The sequence below is a fragment of the Schistocerca piceifrons genome, chromosome 7 (genome assembly GCF_021461385.2).
Source record: "Schistocerca piceifrons isolate TAMUIC-IGC-003096 chromosome 7, iqSchPice1.1, whole genome shotgun sequence".
NCBI classification, from domain to species: domain Eukaryota; kingdom Metazoa; phylum Arthropoda; class Insecta; order Orthoptera; family Acrididae; genus Schistocerca; species Schistocerca piceifrons.
The window spans coordinates 489977555-489999688 of NC_060144.1; positions in this window are offsets into that span (position 1 = coordinate 489977555).

A 22134-nucleotide genomic window follows, 5' to 3' on the forward strand; every position below is an offset into this window, starting at 1 on the left:
GAGCGGAAATGTACCAGAGAGGCAATTCTGACTCTGGGCTTATTAATGGAAAGTGGACTGAAATAATATTACAATACCTGTCTAGCGTTTGTGGACATACAGGAGGTCTTCCATGCAATAAGACATTCGCAGTCCTTAATCCTTTCAGACCCTCTGGCTACAATTCTGTACATTAACTTTTACTGTGTCTTAGCTGCAAAAGAAGAATTTTTTCCTAATGGAAATCTGAGGTACACATTTGTGAATGTTCAACCATTTCATCACGTGCAAGTGCTGCCAACTGTTGGGCATCACTATGAAAGTATTAGAAAGTCAGTGCAGCGGTCCACAGCAGCTCGTGCCCACCAGAATACACGGATCTGGTTGATCTGCTATATTCCTCTCTATAAATGAATATTATTATTGTTATTTTGCATGCTAATTATTGAATGATAACTTTACCATTTACTACAATAGAAAAAATTTGGTGATTAGTTACTTTATAAAACTAAGCCATGTGTACGAAGTATGTTTTGAAAACATACTCATATTTTGGGATAAATCTTGCATCTAAAATCATTAAAAAAATATCTAAGAGAATTACCACATAAAAACATTCTTTCCACCAGAAAAAATTGTCGTCTGAAAGAGTTAAAAGACGAGGGCTACAGACCAGACACAGACGACTAATGTACATCTACAGATAGTAATAAAATTGACGCAACAAAGTCAAGTTGGTGTTAAGAAAAGTGTAAGACAGATTTGCTGCTGACCACCACTGTTGTTCAGCTTGTATAACGGGCGATCAAAAAGTTTCCGTTTGAGAGCGTTGCTGCAGCTGCAGCGTATCTGCAACGTAGCGCGTCTGCCATACGGGTATATAAGCACCGACATGTAGGCGAGGGATTTGTGTAGAATTCGTGTCTTCCTGGCGTGTGTGTTAAATGCGGAAACTTGAAATATGGTGACATTATCACTGCAATCCAGCCGCACCTGGCTGTAACTTGTGCTCAGAATATCGCACAAAACTAATTTTCCCTATCCTAAACGATGGTACCGCTACAACTCGATAACACTACAATCTCTGGCAGCCGAAGAACCAAAGAATACGTATCGTTCATGTGTTCAGCCATGCAAAGATGCTCGTAGTGGTATTCATTCCAAACAAACATTTCTCATGATATATACATTCTTCGTACCCATTTCCCCTTACACGTGCTGGCGCCTTTGTTTTGCAGTAGTAGAGCTAGGCCTTTGGATTTGCTGTGTACGAGAGCGACATTGTTGCTTTCTGTAGAACTTGATGAACCGCTAAGCTGCTACTGACTGCAAAGCGGTAAATTCCTGTTGCAAGACGCGCCAGTGGCTGCTCGTCTGACTCGAGCCTCAGGAACTGAATAGGCAGTACTTGGCGATGCCAGACCTGTTGTACAAATACTATGGCTCAGCTGCCGCTACACTCCTGTAAGGTTCCGACTTCAAGAAGCAGAGCCGTTGCCAGTAACATGGGAGGGCAGAATTATGATGGTATTGGGGAACGAAAATCTCTTCTACAAAAATCAACATGGATTTCGCAAACAGAGATCAAATCGATCTGTTCCTGCATGAGAGCCAAAGCGGTGGAAAGAACGACACTTAGCTTGATGCCGTGTTCCTTGACTTCAGGAAGGCATTTAACACGGTCCTGTCCGCAGCTCGTGGTCGTGCGGTAGCGTTGTCGCTTCCCGCGCCCGGGTTCCCGGGTTCGATTCGCGGCGGGGTCAGGGATTTTCTCTGCCTCATGATGACTGGGTGTTGTGTGATGTCCTTAGGTTAGTTAGGTTTAAGTAGTTCTACGTTCTAGGGGACTGATGACCATAGATGTTAAGTCTCATAGTGCTCGGAGCCATTTGAACCATTTAACATGGTCCTGCGCTGCACCTTCATGAAAGAAGTACCAGCTTATCGAGTATCGGACCAAATTTGCTACTGGATTTAAGACTTTCTTGCAGATGGAACTCAACACGTCGCTCTTAACGGAACAAAATCGACAGATGTAAAGATAATTTCCGGAGTACTACAGTGTATACAAATGATCTGTTAGATGCTCTTTAAAACTGTTGGTGCTATTTGGTTACAGCCAGGTGCGGCTGGATTGCAGTGAGCTAAGCATACCAATGGTTGGGAAGTAGAATGGATGCCACAGGGCCGTCGATCCGCTGAAAAGCGTAAACGCAGTGGTTCGCATGGCGGAAGTTACAGGCAGAAAGGGGGCCCACTGGCGCAGTCGAGTACGTAACTCGGAGCAGCGCGTTAGCAAAACAGAGGCTCACAGCTGAGTATAAATGTTGCCGTTTTTTAACGAGATTCATTCAAGTGTGGCAGCTCTCCTGGATGGTGGGATGTGTCACACCACCGGCTACACACGACAGCTGATGGGGCGCCAGCGTTCCAGTCCCCTGTGGGTCGCTGGTTCGACCCTCTGAGGCCAATGCGAGGCATTTAAGAGCGGCAGCTCTCTTGAGCAGCAGGGCATATCACACCACCGGGCTACATGCAACAGATGAGGCGCCAGGGTCCCAGTCCACGGTGCGTTGTTTGTTCAACCCTCTGAGGCCAACACGGGGTCTGCAGCCAGCCATTGATGGGCCACTCTTCGGCTCGTTACTGCAGGCTCCCGACACGTGCTGGTGACTTCCCAGGGGCGAGGGCCACAGATTCGGATTCTGGATAGCGGACACTGGTTGCCGCAGTATCTCAGCTACGCCAGCGGGGAAGAAGCATTGCGGGGCCGGCCTACAGCTCCAGGCGGAACAGCACGGAGAAAATGAGGACGGTGGCTACTGAATTGGCTGCTGGCGCAGCCATCCTGATATAGTCAGAACTCTGTAGCTGGTGTACAAGGCCATCTCGACACAGCAGCGCGTTGCACTGGGTCGCTCGGGCGGTGGACTCAGCATTGCAGGACCCTGTGATGCAGACCGAGGTGAACGGGGAACTGTAGTTAAAACAAGTAATCATTTGGAAAGTTCTCACCGAATTTTAATACGGCACCTCCTGGCACCCATCTACTACATTTGGTGTCTTCCCACTACATTTGGTCATCCTGATACAATCGATGGCAGAAGTCGCCACTACAGAGTAGAGCTCAGGCGGGCAAAGGAGTCGGATGCAGTTGTCAGCCAGAGAGAGAGAGAGAGAGAGAGAGAGAGAGAGAGAGAGAGATAGAGAGAATTGTGTCATAATATCAGAGTGAGGAGCTTGGGTAGAGGGCGCACCACACAGAGAGTTGAGATGGTCCAATTTGCGTAGTTGAGGATAGATGATGATTTAAGAAGACTTTAGAGAGACATGGCTCATTTGGTAAAAAGTAATTTGCATTCATTTTATTTTACTCTAATAGCAAACCACTTAACTACTGCAGTGTAAAGATATCATTATGTGTAACAATATCAAAGTTTTGGTATCCAGAAAAAGCTATTATCATTTGTTAAGTATTTTAATTTGCTTACTCTGTCCATTGTTAGTCAAACCCATTTCATTGAGAAAGACAAAGAATAAATCTTATGTATGAGGGTTGTCCAGAAAGTAGTGCACCGCATTTTTTTCTTCAACAGTTCTTTATTGAACATAATGAGAATTACACTCACGAAAGAATGGTGTTTTATCTACACCCCCTATTTTTCTACATAATTTCCATCCTGTTCTATGGCCTTCCTCCAGTACTAAACAAGAGCGTGTATGCCCTGTCAGTGCCAATCATCGTCCTGGTGGCGGAGCCAATGCTTCACTGTGTGAACCACCTCCTTCCACGTCGTCCTCAAAATGTTTTCCACAATGGCATCCACTAACGGCCCAAACAAGTAGAAACTGGTTTTGCGTCAAAAGGAATACAATGACAGCTCTTTACTTGGAACACACCTCCGTCACAGACGCTTTTGAAGGCTACTAGAGAGCCGCTAACTATCGCAACTTCATAAAACTGTAGAGACTGAAGCGAGATTATTCCCCGATGATCCACAAGAAATTCTGCAAGTTTACAACCGAAATTAACCGAGAAAAAATGTGTTGCATCCCTTATTGAACGCTCCTTGTATTTCATGAAGCTTATCCCCAGCATAAAATGAAAAATAGATTTGGTAAAACCTCCACTGTCACGCCTTGCAGTATTGCGTGGACAGTGAACTATATTTTCGGAAGCAGAACAAAAGTTCAAATTGCTAATGTACCATGATAAATAAAATAAAATAAGGCATTTTACCATGCAATGGTTTATTCCCAGTACAATCAGTTCAGCAGTGCATGATATTGCAGTCTGCAGACAGAGTAGAGCCGAGTTATTCGTTGCAAGGTAAATCTATTGTATTAACATTTTCAAATAACATTAGAAGCGATATTCATTTACAAAATTTAGTATAAATTCAGTGGATGCGTTTAATAATAGGGCACATTTGTGTTACGCAACAATTAGCCACTGTAAGTGATTGTTTCATGAGGAAGGTAGTCTGAGCATTGTTGATAACCGTGCTTTATATTCGTTTACCGACAGTAAGACGCGATTTGAATTAATTGATATCTCTTACATTAAAAATAATTTGCATAAATATTTTCATGTTTGAAAGTAAGGTATCAAAGGCGATTCTAGATCAGAGTACATGGGCGACACTATAATGGAAATTAAAAAGTACTTGCTTTCACGTTGTTAGAGAGGTTTTGTCTCATACAATTTCTACACAGGTTGATAAAAATTGAAATGAGTTTCGTTGTGATACGATTCTCCAAAATCTTGCCATTTGTCACCTTGATCTGCTCTCTACAGTTCAGAGCACTCTCTCTCTCTCTCTCACTCACTCACTCACTCACTATCTCTCTCTATCCTCCCTCCCTCTCTCTCTACGACTTGATCGTATTTCTATATAGCTATGTACGGTTTCAATACATTTGGACTGTGATGTTTATTACTGGATAAGAAAACTTTAGTGAAGGCTGCCCTCGGCTAAATATTGTGTTTTGGTTAATTCTAATATCAGAAAATTTCAATTTTTTTGCTCCTTAATTGTTTCTTATTAGAGATATCCTCCTATCTTCCCCGAACCACACCGACTCCTTACAAGGTCGTATATTGGGCGGGAAATCAATTTAATTTTCCTGGGGGTGTGGTAACATTTATGGTGTCCGAAGTCTGTGGCTAGAACCTCCCATTTTCGGCACCTGGATTTGCAAGAGCTGTTAGAAGACAGCGGGGTGAGGTAGACACAAATGTACGATTACAAATACATAAGGTGTCTCTTTTCTTACTGAAAGTACGGCATTTATTAAAGATATTGACTACAGAAGTACACACTGCGCGATTCTTATTAATGCTTAAAATCGCACGAAATGACGTAGATGATCCTGAGATAAGTAATTTAATATAAGGCATATGGGGGTCGTAAATGTGGGGAAATACTCCAAAATATGACGACAGATTTTGAACAAGTGACGTCACCAGATGACGTACCTTGCCGCAAATGCAGCGATTCGGCTTTTCGATCCAACCCTCGCCGGTAGGGAGCAGTGCTACACATAGCTCCGTTAGGCTACTCCGTTTTCGAACACCTTTTGTAAATGTGATCTGTTGTGACCGTAGAAGTTATAGAATTATTGTTCTCACTGTAGCCAAGCAAAATGTTTTCCTATTTTGTGTTTCTTTCCTTTTGTCTCTTCTTTTCTTTACGTATTTCGTGTAGTAAAGAACACAAAAGCTTATACTTGGAAAGCTGTACGGTATGTTTTTGTTGCACTGTACTTTTCAGTTAAGCAGCGCTGATTGCGAGACCGGTTAATAAAATAATTACCTCAATGTAAACACATAACTGTCTAAAGCAATGCAAAAATAATTCTGCTTGCCAGACGCAGGACTCGAACCCTGAGCCCAATGTGCTAAAGTCACGCACGTAGGCACTTAGCTACACCGACGTTAATACTTGGCTTGGGATGATCAGGTGTGACAGATCTATAGGCTCCACCGCTATACTTGCGACGAGTTACGTCATCTGGTGACGTTACATGAATAATATTTGTCATCCACCTATGGGATATTTCCCGACATTTACGACCCCCATGTGTCTTATATTAAATTACTTGTCTCAGCGTCGTCTACGCCGCTTCAGAGATCACCCCGTATAGACAAAAATGTTTTTACTACAACTAGTGTTTCGTAGTTCATCTGCTGAATCAAGGGAACACTGCCAGAACAAAACAAATATCAAATGCAGAAAACGCGATTAAAGCAATTAATTATGAATTTCCCTTACTAGTATCGTTCCTTCTTTTTTATGTCTAGTTAATTATTTACCTCTAGTGCTTAGAGTCTCTGATATATATCACGCTTCAGGTTGGATTACTTTGATGTAATGATTTAATTTTGCTTTTGCAGACACTTATTTTTTATTGCACCTGTTCCATGTAATTCTGTAAGCTGTTGGTAATCTAATAATCCTCTCTTTGTTTACTTCGCGATTTGGTCCAGATTGTATGATAATTGCTTCTACGTATTTAAATCTGGGTACTTGAGATATTTTCTCAAACTGTGTAAACGTGAGTTGTCCCTATAGGAATCGAGGAGAAACTTCCCCATACTGAGTTTTCTGATAATAACTTTCAGTCCACTTTTAGCTGCCGTTTGATATTAATACAATTAAGAAACTTCTCACTTGCATATTAATAATAAAAAGGGATCGCGTATGATATATTCATAAAAGGAAGGACTTTCACATTTACAAAAAAATGGTTCAAATGGCTCTGAGCACTACGGGACTTAACTGCTGAGGTCATCAGTCCCCTAGAACTTAGAACTACTTAAACCTAACTAACCTAAAGACGTCGCACACATCCATGCCCGAGGCAGGATTCGAACCTGCGACCGTAGCGGTCGCGCGGTTCCAGACTGTAGCGCCTAGAGCCGCTCGGCCACCCCGTCCGGCTCACATTTACATCTTCATAAAAGATGGCAGCATTGTATAATGAAAAGATTTAATTTAATCTGAGTCAGATCTTAAAGCTGTATCTGTATTGTTTGTTGTGTTCTATATTTAGAGAAAATTCGTGATATTACATGTTTAAATACGAAAGATCTGACATAAAATAAAATAGAAAGATTAAAAGCAGGAATAAATGTAGCGAAAATTTAATATATGGAGAGGAATAGGTGTATAGAGAGAATTTGTTGCTAGTGTTAATGGTACTGTAGTTGGTTGAAAAATTGTTTGTCTTATTTGTGGTTCTGGAAGAAATCGCATATTAAAAGTAGTTAAATTCTAAATACAAATAGTTAGTTACTATTTCTATTTTAAACGTTAGTAAAAAACAGATTTGTAAGAAGGTATGTAACTTCAACAGAGAGGACGGCTATACGCTTGAAGAATCGTGGCTCCCTGCCATCAAGCAAGTGAACTCACGGCCGTGGCGCGCAGCAATACAAAAAATGCCCTGGAAGCTACCTCTGCGGACAACAATATTTTGGATAAACATTCCCGCTCTAATGCTCTGCCCGTTCCGCTTCTAACCAATAGTATGCGCCCACCAATAGAAGCAGGAGTAATCTAAACCAATAACTCTCCTCCAGCATAAGTGAAGGAAAAATCCCTTTCTAACCAATGAAGATGGTGTACCAATGCTAGCCACAAGTGTCTTAGCCAATAAACCCCCTTCTTCGGCATTAGCGCGCAAAGCTTCTTTTACTATCCAGTGATGATGATGCATAAATGGTAGGCCAAGGTTTTATTCAATAATCCCCATTCTCCAACACAAGCCTGAAAACTCCATTTTATTCCCCTTTATAAGAGAAGGCGACACTGACATGGTTCAATCTGCAGTGTACACTACAAGATCCTGAGGAGAATCCCATTAGAGGGGTTGAAAAGTCGATTGTTTGAAGAAAGATGACTCGACCTAACAACCCAGAAGATTTCAACCTCAGTGACAACGGCCTCGAAAGCCTGCAAACTCACATCATAGAATTTGTTAAGACTCGAGCTCTCAAGCCCGGATCGTGTTTTTATCAGGATGTCGAGTGATCGTGTGGAGCACCGGCTTGAAACATCATTCAATTAACAGTCATTTATTGCCGAGAGTTTTACTAACACACAGTCTTTTTCCTGGCACTGCCTAGCAGCGGTAGTGCCCACCTTGCGCTGCTTGAAAGCGTGAGTGGTGCCCAGGAAGGAATTTACTGAGGACAGTTCCAAGAGTTGTCTGTGGTTAGCGTCACGACCCGTACGAAGGAAGCGGTGGGCGTGCATCTCCGCAGCCCACCACGGCTGCGGACTTCTCTCAGAGCCTCAGCACTCGCGATGAATGAAGCAGCGCTTAGGCTCGTTCCCAGAGTACTGCAGTTGGCTGGCGGCTGCCGGTATGGCGTGAAGGTGGAACACCCAGCAGCAACACGAAGGACAGCGTGAATGGTAGTCCCAGCATACAGCCTGTAAGGCGGCAGTTGTACCTTCCAAGCAGTGGCGACACCAGCGCCCAGAGCCCTATATCAGCTTGCAGATGGGCAGATTGGTTGTTCATTCACAGAAGATCGCCCTGGCCCCCCTCATCCCCTGTGAGTCACCGTTCGTCATTGGCAGGACTGCCAAGTCCGCTCTACAGCCGATCGGTTGTGGATTTGTAGCAGTGTACTGCAAGTTGGTGGCAGATTGTATACACTTGTTGAATGCACCAGAGCATTCTGATATTTAATAGAGCTGGTATTACATGTATCCACGGCGCACATGGAATGGCCTCACTCTGAAAATGAGATTGAGGAGGGCGGGGGGTTTATAGCAGGGAGGATGTGATGCCTCCCAAACTGGTGACCGAGTGTGCCCTCGGTCGCTCGGCCTGTTAGCTCTCTCATCTACTCTAATGTTTAACTTCAAGGTTTCAGAGCGTTCCTTTATGCGAAGTTCGTCTCATGAAAGGCGTTCGTGTGAAATCTCTAAGTGAAATTACTACATTTCACCTGGTCACAATAGAGCATTCCGCCTGCTCCACACTGTTGTCAAAGTGCTGAATAAGTTGTTCTTGGCTTTTCTTTCGCGTAGTCTGACGAAGCAATCTCCCAGTTTGTTTGTACTTTGAGCTTCACATGGTGAAATTTGGATACGACACAATTACATAGCTGGCAGACGGGTCCCACTAAGCGCGTTTCTATAGTTTTATAACAAAATTTTATTCCCGCACTTACTATTCTACTGTTCAACAAAATATTACAATTTTGTTTATGCTAAGTATGTTTTCTGTGAAACAAGTATGTTGTATTTAAAAGCCTCACATTTCCATGCCAGCTACCTTGGTAAAGAACACGACACTGTTTGAAGCGGAATCCATGGGTAGTGATGTATATAAAGATATAAATCTAAGATATCATTTTGTACAAAAAATTTTCCGTGGTTCAGCTTTCTCGCCATTCTACGCATTACATTTGAGTAGAATTTCTGGCTTGGAACGTACTTAGCGATTGTAATGCTTAATTGTCACAACTCGGAGGACACTTTTCTATTAGGACACTTTTCTATTATCAGTTGTGACTCTTGTGCATGAGGCATATCAGTACCACACAGGTGACAGAGTTCATTGCGTTTGGAGTGCTCATGATGGCGTTGTTGACGACACGGAAGAGCGAAGGATTAGGACGAGTGCCGATACAGGATCAGTTTATCAGACAGAACAACATCAAGAGGAATGTCCTCATATAATGGACAGACAACACCAACAGTGTCGTTCCTCTTGTTTGGCGTGCGGTCGAACATATCTGAATGCATGGCAATTACGCCGATGGACTACCGAATCTAAATATATTTAAAATATTTCGGGAACGAGTATTTTTTATTTCATACGCTCACCCACGACCCCTCTTCCCCCACACCAAAGGTAAGCTGGAAACGGTCCAAAATGTTGCTCTTCAGCTGTAGATTATTGGGTTATGTAAACTGACAACATGGATTTTGTTTTTTAAAACATGCATAGCGGTGATGATTAAATATTGAGTTAGATATCGATGATTTATGTTTTATGAAGGAAGAGGTTGACATTGTAGGGAAGTCTGGTGACTGTGGGAAAGGAGTTTGGTGGGGTAGGTTTCATGCGAATGTTTTATCTAGGAGAGCGTGGATGCCTATGGGATTAAGGAGGACTGGCTGCCGGGGAGGTTGAATTTTGTGACTGGGTTAACAGAAGGACATGAGTGATAGAATGAGGGGGTTTTAAGGGTGGTGAGCAGTCAGAGGAGAGAAATGTTCGTTGCAGCCGCGTCTTTGTGATTGGAGTGTAGGTTATGGTGGTGTGTAGGGCTAGCTCCGGCGAATAAGTAGCTTTCTTATGTAGGTGGATAACATATAAGGCAACTATAGAAATTTGTTGAAGGAGACTGTTGGAAAAGGTGTATCATTTACAAGGGGGGGTTGGGTGGAGGGCGAAGCGAATTATTTGCGTAAAGTAGGTTCTCACCTGGTCAGATGGGCGCAGTATTCTAGAGCTTTTCCCTTTCTTTTATTGTACTTTCATAGTCTCGTCTCTACCGTGCGATGCTGGACTTGCAGCGATGTAATATTATGCACTTCAACAACAAACGTTTAAAGTAATGCGAATGGTTGTGCAGCATTAAAAGAAATTAAATGTTAACATGAATTATCAAATTATTAAATTTATGATATCACATTGACGCTCTTAGTAAGAAATAGGGATATAACTATTGAAGCATTTCACTGCACTAAAAGCGAAGGAGCTGCCTTACTGAATGGGGTAATTATAGAGATGGCATCTTGAGCGATTCTGATGGAGTGACAGGTGGGGGTATTTATGGAACAGGAGGATTGGTGTTTGGGAATGGTTGTGGCATGGGAACATGGGTGGCAGCGGAGAAATGAGATTTGTCAACAGATGTAACTAGGGTGTAGGCCAGGCCACGGTTATGAGGCGGAAAGAATGGAAGAGAAGGGTAATGAAAGAGGAAGCTCTTGTGAGTGTGCCATACCTGCCGGCACACAAACTTAGTTGGCCATTGTCATGCCAGCAAACCGGGTTTTTTGATATGAGCGCTTCTGTAGGGTTCAGTAGTCGCAGAGCTGAGAGTGATGTATGAAGTGTGTTGCGACGTTAGAAGACTTGAATATAGCAATTATTAAAAATGAAACTAAGAACCGGAAGTTCCGTAAAAGAAAGCGCATTAATTAAAGAATTGAGGGAAATATTTTATAAGAAGCTAGCGAAGCTACCACGGATTTCTTGGCTGGGACTCTGAAGGCTGACTATCGTGCGTGCGTGGGCAGAAACGGTAATTGTTCTAGATAGTAATTTGCGTTGTGACTCTTTCTGAGGGACACTATCGAATAAATATATCTTTGTGAATATAATGGGGAGTGTGAGTGTAGATTGAAAATATTGTTTGGTTGAAGTTGCTGTCTAATAAATTACAAGTGCTTCTGACAAAGTACAAAACGTAACACAGCGGACCACATTATATGTTAACTTACACTACTGGCCAATAAAATTGCTACACCACGAAGATGACGCTACAGACGCGAAATTTAAGGGACAGGAAGAAGATGGTGTGATATGAAAATGATTAGCTTTTCAGAGCATTCACACAAGGTTGGCGCCGGTAGCGACACTTACAACGTGCTGACATGAGGAAAGTTTCCAACCGATTTCTCATACACAAACATCAGTTGACTGGCGTTGCCTGGTGAAACTTCGTTGTGATGCCTCGTGTAAGGAAGAGAAATGCATACCATCACGTTTTCGGCTTTGATAAAGATCGGATGGATATAGTAGGGGTCAGTGAAGTGATGTGGAAGGAAGGCAAGGATTTCTGGTCAGATGAGTATCGGGTTATATCAACAGCTGCAGAAAATGGTATAACAGGTGTAGGATTCGTTATGAATAGGAAGGTAGGGCAGGGGGTGTGTTACGGTGAACAGTTCAGTGACCTGGTTGTTCTAATCAGAATCTACAGCAGACCAACACCGATAACGACAGTTCAGGTATACATGCCGACGTCGCAAGCTGAAGATGAACAGATAGGGAAAGTGTATGAGGATATTGAAAGGGTAATGCAGTATGTAAACGGGGACGAAAATCTAATAGTCATGGGCGACTGGAATGCAGTTGTAGGGGAAGGAGTAGAAGAAAAGGTTACAGGAGAATATGGGCTTGGGACAAGGAATGAAAGAGGAGAAAGACTAACTGAGTTCTGTAACAAGTTTCAGCTAGTAATAGCGAATACCCTGTTCAAGAATCACAAGAGGAAGAGGTATACTTGGAAAAGGCCGGGAGATACGGGAAGATTTCAATTAGATTACATCATGGTCAGACAGAGATTCCGAAATCAGATACTGGACTGTAAGGCGTACCCAGGAGCAGATATAGACTCAGATCACAATATAGTAGTGATGAAGAGTAGGCTGAAGTTCGAGACATTAGTCAGGAAGAATCAATACGCAAAGAAGTGGGATACGGAAGTACTAAGGAATGACGAGATACGTTTGAAGTTCTCTGACGCTATAGATACAGCAATAATGAATAGCGCAGTAGGCAGTACAGTTGAAGAGGAATGGACATCTCTAAAAAGGGCCATCACAGAAGTTGGGAAGGATAACATAGGTACAAAGAAGGTAGCTGCGAAGAAACCATGGGTAACAGAAGAAATGCTTCAGTTGATTGATGAAAGGAGGAAGTACAAACATGTTCCGGGAAAATCAGGAATACAGAAATACAAGTCGCTGAGGAATGAAGTAAATAGGAAGTCCAGGGAAGCTAAGACGAAATGGCTGCAGGAAAAATGTGAAGACATCGAAAAAGATATGATTGTCGGAAGGACAGACTCAGCATACAGGAAAGTCAAAACAACATTTGGTGACATTAAAAGTGCAACGGGAATTCCACTGTTAAATGCAGAGGAGATAGCAGGTAGGTGGAAAGAATACATTGAAAGCCTCTATGAGGGTGAAGATTTGTCTGATGTGATAGAAGAAGAAACAGGAGTCGATTTAGAAGAGATAGGGGATCCAGTATTGGAATCGGAATTTAAAAGAGCTTTGGAGGACTTACGGTCAAATAAGGCAGAAGGGATGGATAACATTCCATCGGAATTTCTAAAATCATTGGGGGAAGTGGCAACAAAACGACTATTCACGTTGGTGTGTAGAATATATGAGTCTGGCAATATACCATCTGACTTTCGGAAAAGCATCATCCACACAATTCCGAAGACGGCAAGAGCTGACAAGTGCGAGAATTATCGCACAATCAGCTTAACAGCTCATGCATCGAAGCTGCTTACAAGAATAGTATACAGAAGAATGGAAAAGAAAATTGAGAATGCGCTACGTGACGATCAGTTTTGCTTTAGGAAAAGTAAAGGGAGGAGAGAGGCAATTCTGACGTTACGGCTAATAATGGAAGCAAGGCTAAAGAAATATCAAGACACTTTCATAGGATTTGTCGACCTGGAAAAAGCGTTCGACAATATAAAATGGTGCAAGATGTTCGAGATTCTGAAAAAAGTAGGGGTAAGCTATAGGGAGAGACGGGTCATATACAATATGTACAACAACCAAGAGAGAATAATAAGAGTGGACGATCAAGAACGAAGTGCTCGTATTAGGAAGGGTGTAAGACAAGGCTGTAGCCTTTCGCCCCTACTCTTCAATCTGTATATCGAGGAAGCAATGATGGAAATAAAAGAAAGGTTCAGGAGTTGAATTAAAATACAAGGTGAAAGGATGTCAATGATACGATTCGCTGATGACATTGCTATCCTGAGTGAACGTGAAGAAGAATTAAATGATCTGCTGAACGGAATGAACAGTCTAATGACTACACAGTATGGTTTGAGAGTAAATCGGAGAAAGACGAAGGTAATGAGAAGTAGTAGAAATGAGAACAGCGAGAAACTTAACATCAGGATTGATGGTCACGAAGTCAATTAAGTTAAGGAATTCTGCTACCTAAACAGTAAAATAACCAATGACGGACGGAGCAAGGCGGACATCAAAAGCAGACTCGCTATGGCAAAAAAGGCATTTCTGGGCAAGATAAGTCTACTAATATCAAATACCGGCCTTAATTTGAGGAAGAAATTTCTGAGGATGTACGTCTGGAGTACAGCATTGTATGGTAATGAAACATGGACTGTGGGAAAACCGGAACAGAAGAGAATCGAAGCATTTGAGATGTGGTGCTATAGACGAATGTTGAAAATTAGGTGGACTGATAAGGTAAGGAATGAGGAGGTTCTACGCAGAATCGGAGAGGAAAGGAATATGTGGAAAACACTGATAAGGAGAAGGGACAGGATGATAGGACATCTGCTAAGACATGAGGGAATGATTTCCATGGTACTAGAGGGAGGTGTAGAGGGCAAAAACTGTAGAGGAAGACAGAGATTGGAATACGTCAAGCAGATAATTGCGGACGTAGGTTGCAAGTGCTACTCTGAGATGAAGAGGTTAGCACAGGAAAGGAATTTGTGTCGGGCCGTCTCAAACCAGTCAGTAGCCTTTCGCGATTGCCGTTTATCGTATCGCGACATTGCTGCTCGCGTTGGTCGAGATCCAATGACTGTTTGCAGAATATCGAATCGGTGGTTTCCGGAGGGTAATATGGAACGCCGTGCTGGATCCCAACGACCTCGTATCACTAGCAGTCGAGATGACAGGCATCTTATCCGCCTGGCTGTAACGGATCGTGCAGCTACGTCTCGATCCCTGAGTCAACAGATGGGGACGTTTGCAACACAACAACCATCCGCACGAACAGTTCGACGACGTTTGCAGCAGCATGGACTATCAGCTCGGAGACCATTGCTGCGGTTACCCTTGACGCTGCATCACAGACAGGAGCTCCTGCGATGGTGTACTCAGCGACGAACCTGGGTGCACAAATGGCAAAACATCATTTTTTCAGATGAATCTAAGTTCTGTCTACAGCATCATGATGGTCGCATCCGTGTTTGGCGACATCGCGGTGAACTCACATTGGAAGCGTGTATTCGTCATCGCCATACTGGCGTATCACCCGGCGTGATGGTATGGGGTGCCATTGGTTACACGTGTCGGTCACTTCTTGTTCGCATTCACGGCACTTTGAACAGTGGACGTTACATTTCCGATGTGTTACGACCCGTGGCTCTACCCTTGATTCGATCCCTGCGAAACCCTACATTTCAGCAGGATAATGCACGACCGAATGTTGCAGGTCCTGTACGGGCCTTTCTGGATACAGAAAATGTTCGACTGCTGAGCTGGCCAGCACATTCTCCAGATCTCTCACTAATTGAAAACGTCTGATCAATGGTGGCCGAGCGACTGGTTCGTCACAATACGCCAGTCACTACTCTTGATGAACTGTGGTATGGTGTTGAAGCTGCATGAGCAGCTGTACGTGTACACGCCGTCCAAGCTCTGTTTGACTCAATGCCCAGGCGCATCAAGGCCGTTGTTACGGCCAGAGGTGGTTGTTCTGGGTACTGATTTCTCAGGATCTATGCACCCAAATTGCGTGAAAATGTAATCACATGTCAGTTCTAGTACATTTGTTCAATGAATACCCGTTTATCATCTGCATTTCTTCTTGGTGTAGCAATTTTAATTGCCAGTAGTGTATAATGAAGCAGCGATTAGTAATTCTAGTGCTCTGTAACTTGAATATTACATTTTCCTTTCTTAGGAATGGTAATTATTTTACTTTTTGTTAATTCTGTTGGTAGTGCTGAATCCTCATAGCATAGGCACAAAAATGCGTTTTTCCGCCTTCACCGGTATTCTTTAGTAACTCAGTATGGCAAGTGAATTTTTTTTATTGCAAGAACGTAGAGTATCGCCTCATAAGCTCGAGTGCGTGAGTTTTTCTGTAATCCGTATGTTGGATTAAATGCTGCACGATTAGCAGGATTATGTCCTACACGCTTTCAGTTACGTGGTGTTTGCCTTTGGAACAACCAGCAGTCTCTCGTCTGGTAGCGTATTTAATTAGCAGCTGTTCCCGCAGAATTTCTTTACTGTTTCATAGCACATATTCCTTCTGCACATTTCTTTCTCTTCTGGCAAATCGATAACAATTTTGGGGGGATTCAATGCTTTATTATAGTCTGCAAGCAACAATTGTTCTAAAATTAGTACTAAAAACGCAAACCGTGAATTCATGACCATTCTGACCATTAGATTCATCTCAGTACATGAAGCGATGGCTGCAGAAGGCAGTTCGTGAGCGTATAATTGCTGATATTACGTCTCTCACAGCTAATCAAGTTTCAACTTCAGCTATAAGAGTTTCGTTTTTCGTGCAAGAGTTTTCTCGCTTACGGTCTGTTGTGCCGTCTTTGGGCAAACAAGCAAAGTTGGCGCCACTATATTGGTCGTCGTTGATTGTTTGCCCGAGTGCGGGAAGTTTGTGCAGCAATTAACGCCGGCCCTGCAGCGCAGAAGTTTTAATTTGGACCGCAGCAGCGCCAGCGATACCGCCACTGCAGGGCTGTCCGATAAGGGAGGAAGACCGCCCCCAAGTTACGACGTCGCGGGGGCGGCAAGGGTTTCTCGCGGACGGCGTGAATTTGCTGGGTGCAACTGGACGAGAACTAAGCGAAAATGGAAAACAGAGATAAAGGGCTTTACGTATAAATGTAACAATGATGGTGAGCACAGGAAATACCGAATTAGCGACGGAGCTACAGTAATAAGTCTGCCGACAAAACTCCTGGTGTAAGAATATTATGTCTTTCACGCTGATAATTTTTTGAAGTAGGGTATTTTATCGTTGGTTCACGGCTTTGGAGTAAATATTACAACATTTCGGCAGCGTACTGAAAGACACGCTCGATTGGCGTGCTGCGAAGTAGGAGATACTGAGCATGGTGGTGCTTTTGGGAATCAGAATGTTTGCTGAAGATTTTAGTTTTGAACTGTTCGATGGGCAGGCAATTACACAGATAATATATGCTTTTTCATAAAGCCTGTGTTACATAAACGGGGATTAATGAACTGAAAATTAAATAACTTTATCCATCAGTAAGTGAAAGGTGGATAAATTCACTAATCCGGCATCATTGTTACAAAATTTTTATACGATGTAAAATTAGCTTTATAACCACTGTCCAGTTTCGTTTTTTAGTGTACGTTAAAGGAACTTTTACTACGATTTTTTTCCGATCTATGATTTATACGATTCAATCATTCATTCATTCACACATCGTGTTCCCAAGTACCAGCATGAAAGAGTTAGTCAGTTTCATTTTCCATGAATCATTAGCACGATATATCGTAATGAAGTGGAACGAGTTATTTTACAGACATTTACATACACATCACAACTCAATTCTTTAAATATGGCTATATGCTGAGCATTTATGAAATACCATTGTATACACACATCAAAAAAGTTTTGCATCACCTCGGTACCGAGAGTTCCGGAACCTGTACAGAAAACTGGAATAGAGATCAACAGAAACATCATTTCCGCCCTTTTTATTGCTCATGAAAACCACACATTGCATGTTGTACCACCATACAGCGAGACCTTCAGAGATGGTGGTCCAGATTGCTGTACATACCGGTACCTCTAATACCCAGTAGCACGTCCTCTTCCAGTGATGTATACCTCTATTTGTTCTATCCACAAGTTCATCAGGGCACTGTTGGTCCAGATTGTCCCACTCCTCAACGGCCATTCGGCGTAGATCTCTCAGAGTGGTTGGTGGGTCACGTCTCTATCCCTAGCATGTTCGTTAGGGTTCATATCTGGACAACATATTGGCCACTCAAGTCGAGCGATGTCGTTATCCTGAAGGAAGTCATTCACAAGATGTGCACGATGGGGGCGCGAATTGTCGTCCATGAAGACCAATGCCTCACCAATATGCTGCTGAAATGGTTGCACTAACGGTCGGAGGATGGCATTCACGTATCGCACAGCCGTTACGGCGCCTTCCATGGCCACCAGCGGCGTACGTCGGCCCCACATAATGCCACCCCAAACCAGCAGGGAACCTCCACCTTGCTGCACTCGTTGGACAGTGTCTTAGGCGTTCAGCGTGACCGGGTTGCCTCCAAACATGTCTCCGACGATTGTCAGTTTGAAGGCATGTGCGATACTCATCGGTGAAGAGAACGTGATGCCAAAACTGAGCGGTGTATTGGGCATGTTGTTGGGCCCGTCTGTACTGCATGGTGTCGTGGTTGCAAAGATGGACCTCGCCATGGACATCGTCAGTGAAGTTGCGCATTATGCAGCCTATTACACACAGTTTGAGTTGTATCATGACGTCCTGTGGTTGCAAGAAACGGATTATTCCACTTGGTGCTTTGTTGTCAGGGTTCCTCCGAGCCATAATCCGTAGGTACCAGTCATCCACTGCAACAGTAGCCCTTGGGCGGCCCGAGCGAGGCATGTCATCGACAGTTCCTGTCTCTCTGTATCACCTCCATGTCCGAACAACATCACTTTGGTTCACTCCGAGACACCTGGACACTTCCCTTGTTGAGAGCCCTTCCTGGCCCAAAGTAACAGTGAGAACGCGATCGAACTGCGGTATTGACCGTCTAGGCATAGTTGAACTGCAGACAACACGAACCTTGTACCTCCTTCCTGTTGGATTGTCTGGAACTGATCGGCTGTCAGACTCCCTCCGTCTAATAGGCACTGCATATGCATGGTTTTTCACATCTTCGGGCGGGTTTAGTGACATCTCTGATCAGTCAAAGGGACTGCGTCTGTGATACAATACCCATAGTCAGCGTCTATCTTCAGGAGCTCTGGGAACCGTGGTGATGCAAAACTTTTTTTGATGTAAGGTGGGTAATCGGAAAGTAAGGAACGATCGGGCTCAAAATGGAAAATAGAGCGAAAATCTGATGAAGCTTTGCACAGACGCGTTGGGCACTGTGTCTAGTACGCCCGTCGATCGCATCATGTCGCTCTTTTCAGTTCTGAGCTCACAGTGAGAACGTAAATATGGCTAGAAATTAGCGTCCCGCCAAGTATGAGGACCTGGTGAAAGATTTCGCCTGAAGCTATGTAATCCATATAACATAACTATCATGCGGTTCGTTCTACACGACAATTCTCGGCCGCACTCTGCAGGGGCAATGAAGATGTTCCTGCAGCGTTTTCGATGGGAAGTGTTTGATCACCCACAATACAGCTTGTAATTGGCTACCCCTGAGGTTCATCTCTGCTCAAATGAATGTGCATGTTTTTTTTTTCCTTTTTAAATGCAGTGCATTATTTACTACAAACATAAGGTAGAAAATACACTGTGAAGCAGTAGTCAGAATGGCCAACTCTTTAAACAGATGTCTAGAAGATAATTGTGGGTGAGCACTATCTCTTACTCTTACAGCACGTTTTTGATTAATAAAGACTTTCTTTCTTAAAATGAGTTATCCCAGAGCATTATTCCATATGACATTATTGAATGAAAATATACAAAATAAGCCAACTTACTAATTTGCCTTTCTCCAGGATTTTCAGTTATTCTAAGCGCAAATTTGGCTAAACCTAGTTGTTTTAGGATTTCCAAAACTCGCTTTTTCCAGTTTAAACTCTGATCGATATGATACGTAGGAATTCTGAAGTTTCCACCCTGTTTACTTTATCCTCACCATGTGTTTCACTTCTCATTGATGTAGTCCCCCTAGATATGTAAAACTGAATGTGTCACGTCTTCTTGAAACTGAGGTAAGACCATTCACAGAAAACCAGTAAATGATGTTTTTAAGAACGTTGTTTGCTATTTCTTCTCTTTCTGTATGTATGCTTGGATAGATTACAAGACTAACTTCGTCTGCAGAAACACTAATTCTGCGTTTTACATATTAGACAGAAGATCGTTTATATAAATGAAGAACAACAGTAGACCTAAGATTGAGCGTTGTGGAACCTTTACGACATTTATCCCCAGACAGAAACACGTTCTCGAACTAAGTACAGCTGTCTGCATTCTTTTGGATTAGATATGACATTATCCACTGACTGGCCACATAGTCAACACAAAGGGCCCTTTAGGGGCTTTCAGAAATGTGGCACTAGTAAAGTTATACATTTACAGATAGGAAGAACCATTGCTTACTGCTGCTGTAAACTACACACAGATTATGACGAACACTAATTTACTCAAAAGGGCAATTGTGGTAATTACTTATACGTCACTTTACCAATATATATTATCAAAGAAACAGCTACTTAAAACAACTCTAATACTTTAACAAAGCATTTATGTAATCTTACACAGGAGAAACTGTCAGTATCTAGCGATATGGAATGAACAGTCATTTGAATGAAAATACATACGACTTATTTCAAGTGGTTCGAAGACAGAACACATTTAATGTACTTTTTTTTGGACTAGTGGCACGCAACCAGAGGCAATGATGGGGCAGAGTTACCTGCATTTTTTGGAAAATTAATTTGTTGACTACCTTGAGAAAAGTCCCTCGGCCACGCGGACTGCAGTGTACTTTCAGCATGACGAAGTACCTCCATATTTTACAAGTCATATGAGGGAACGTCTCGTCCGCACATACCCTAATCGCTGGATTGATCATGGTAGCAGAATTAACCGGCCACCAAGTCGCCAGACCTTACGGTTTTAGATTCTTATTTATGGGGTTGGAGGTGTGCAAATGACCGGTTAGTAGCCGAGATGAACTGCCTGGCAGCATCATGGACGCTGCTGCCCTCATTAGACAACATACAGGGACACTCAGACAAGCAACACAACATGTTCTCCCAAGAGTGCACAAATGCACAGAAGATGATGTTGAGATATTCGAACATTTATTGGAACTGTACAACAGCTACAATGTTATGCATACCGTAATGCCTGGAGTTGAATGTGTTAAAATACATATTTTTCAACTAATACTTTTCAAAACGCAGATTGTAATGTTTATTAACTCTTGTACTTATGTAAACCTTACTATGTATTGAAAATACGGAAAATAAACGACTCTGTACGTTAAATTTACTCTATCTCGGTAACCATCCGGAGTAGGACAAAGGTCCAGCTGAAGTTTTTTGCTGTAAATGATCGTTCCAGTCTTTTCTCTGACTATTGACCATTCCTAATGGGTCACTCAGCATGTTGGCAAAGTCAGGAGCTACGTATAAGGGGCAGTAAAATGAAAACAAGACAGATGACAAAAAAGTAAGTAAACTATTTATTACTTCAAAAGTAATTGCTATAACTGTTAATACATTTATCTCAGTGTCAGACAAGAGAAACAACGCCTCTATCTGGGTGTGCTCCTCATCATCCAAAGCAAATCAACGGCCACAAATGTCTTTCTTCAGAGCAGCAAAAATATGGAATCCGCCTAGGGACAGACCAGGAGTGATGGATGATGCATCGGGGCTTCCCAGTGACTCTTCTGCAGCATACTCAAAACAACAGGCACGCTGGCTCCGGGGAAGTCATGATGTTTGCTCTGAGTGCAAGGGCCCGCTGCGCACTGACTTTTTGGGACACGAAGCGACAATTAATGCAGAACGCTACATTGCCACTTTGCAAAAATTGAAGCGCGCCATGGAGTCCAAATGACGAGAATTGTTGAGGATGGCATCATTCGATTGCAGGGTTACTCCCACCCATATACAGTGAAGGCTGTTTCAGCTACACTGCAAAAGTTTCGCTGGGAAGCCCTTATACAGTAGTTAGATTAGTATAAACATCCTACTGGCCCGCTGTTTATCAAGTAGTTAACAAGTAGTTTAACAAGTGGTTTAACAAATAGTTTAACAAGTGGTATTTGCAACTATTAACACTGGGATCTGGTGAGGATTAATTCTATTATCGTATGAACAACCAATGAACATGTATTTTTTATAGGTATACAGGTGCCGACAGGTATTTAATAATTCATTGACATAAGTAGAGGTGTATTCCTTATAAGTAACACAAAATTTGTACATAAATTTTTTTATCAAAATGGTAATAGTAAATACGTGAGTGGCTTGCCTAATTACACAACTAGAACAATTGTAAATGTAAAGATAAATGACCTCACTAGTGAATGCACCTTAAAATTTTATGTTTCATAAATGTCAATAATGTTGTGTTATGTATTGTATAGTATTTCTTGTAAATCAGAAACTAATTGTGGGCATTAGTGAGCACAGGATGCGCAAAAAACTTTGCGAGACCCACTGGAAGCAGCA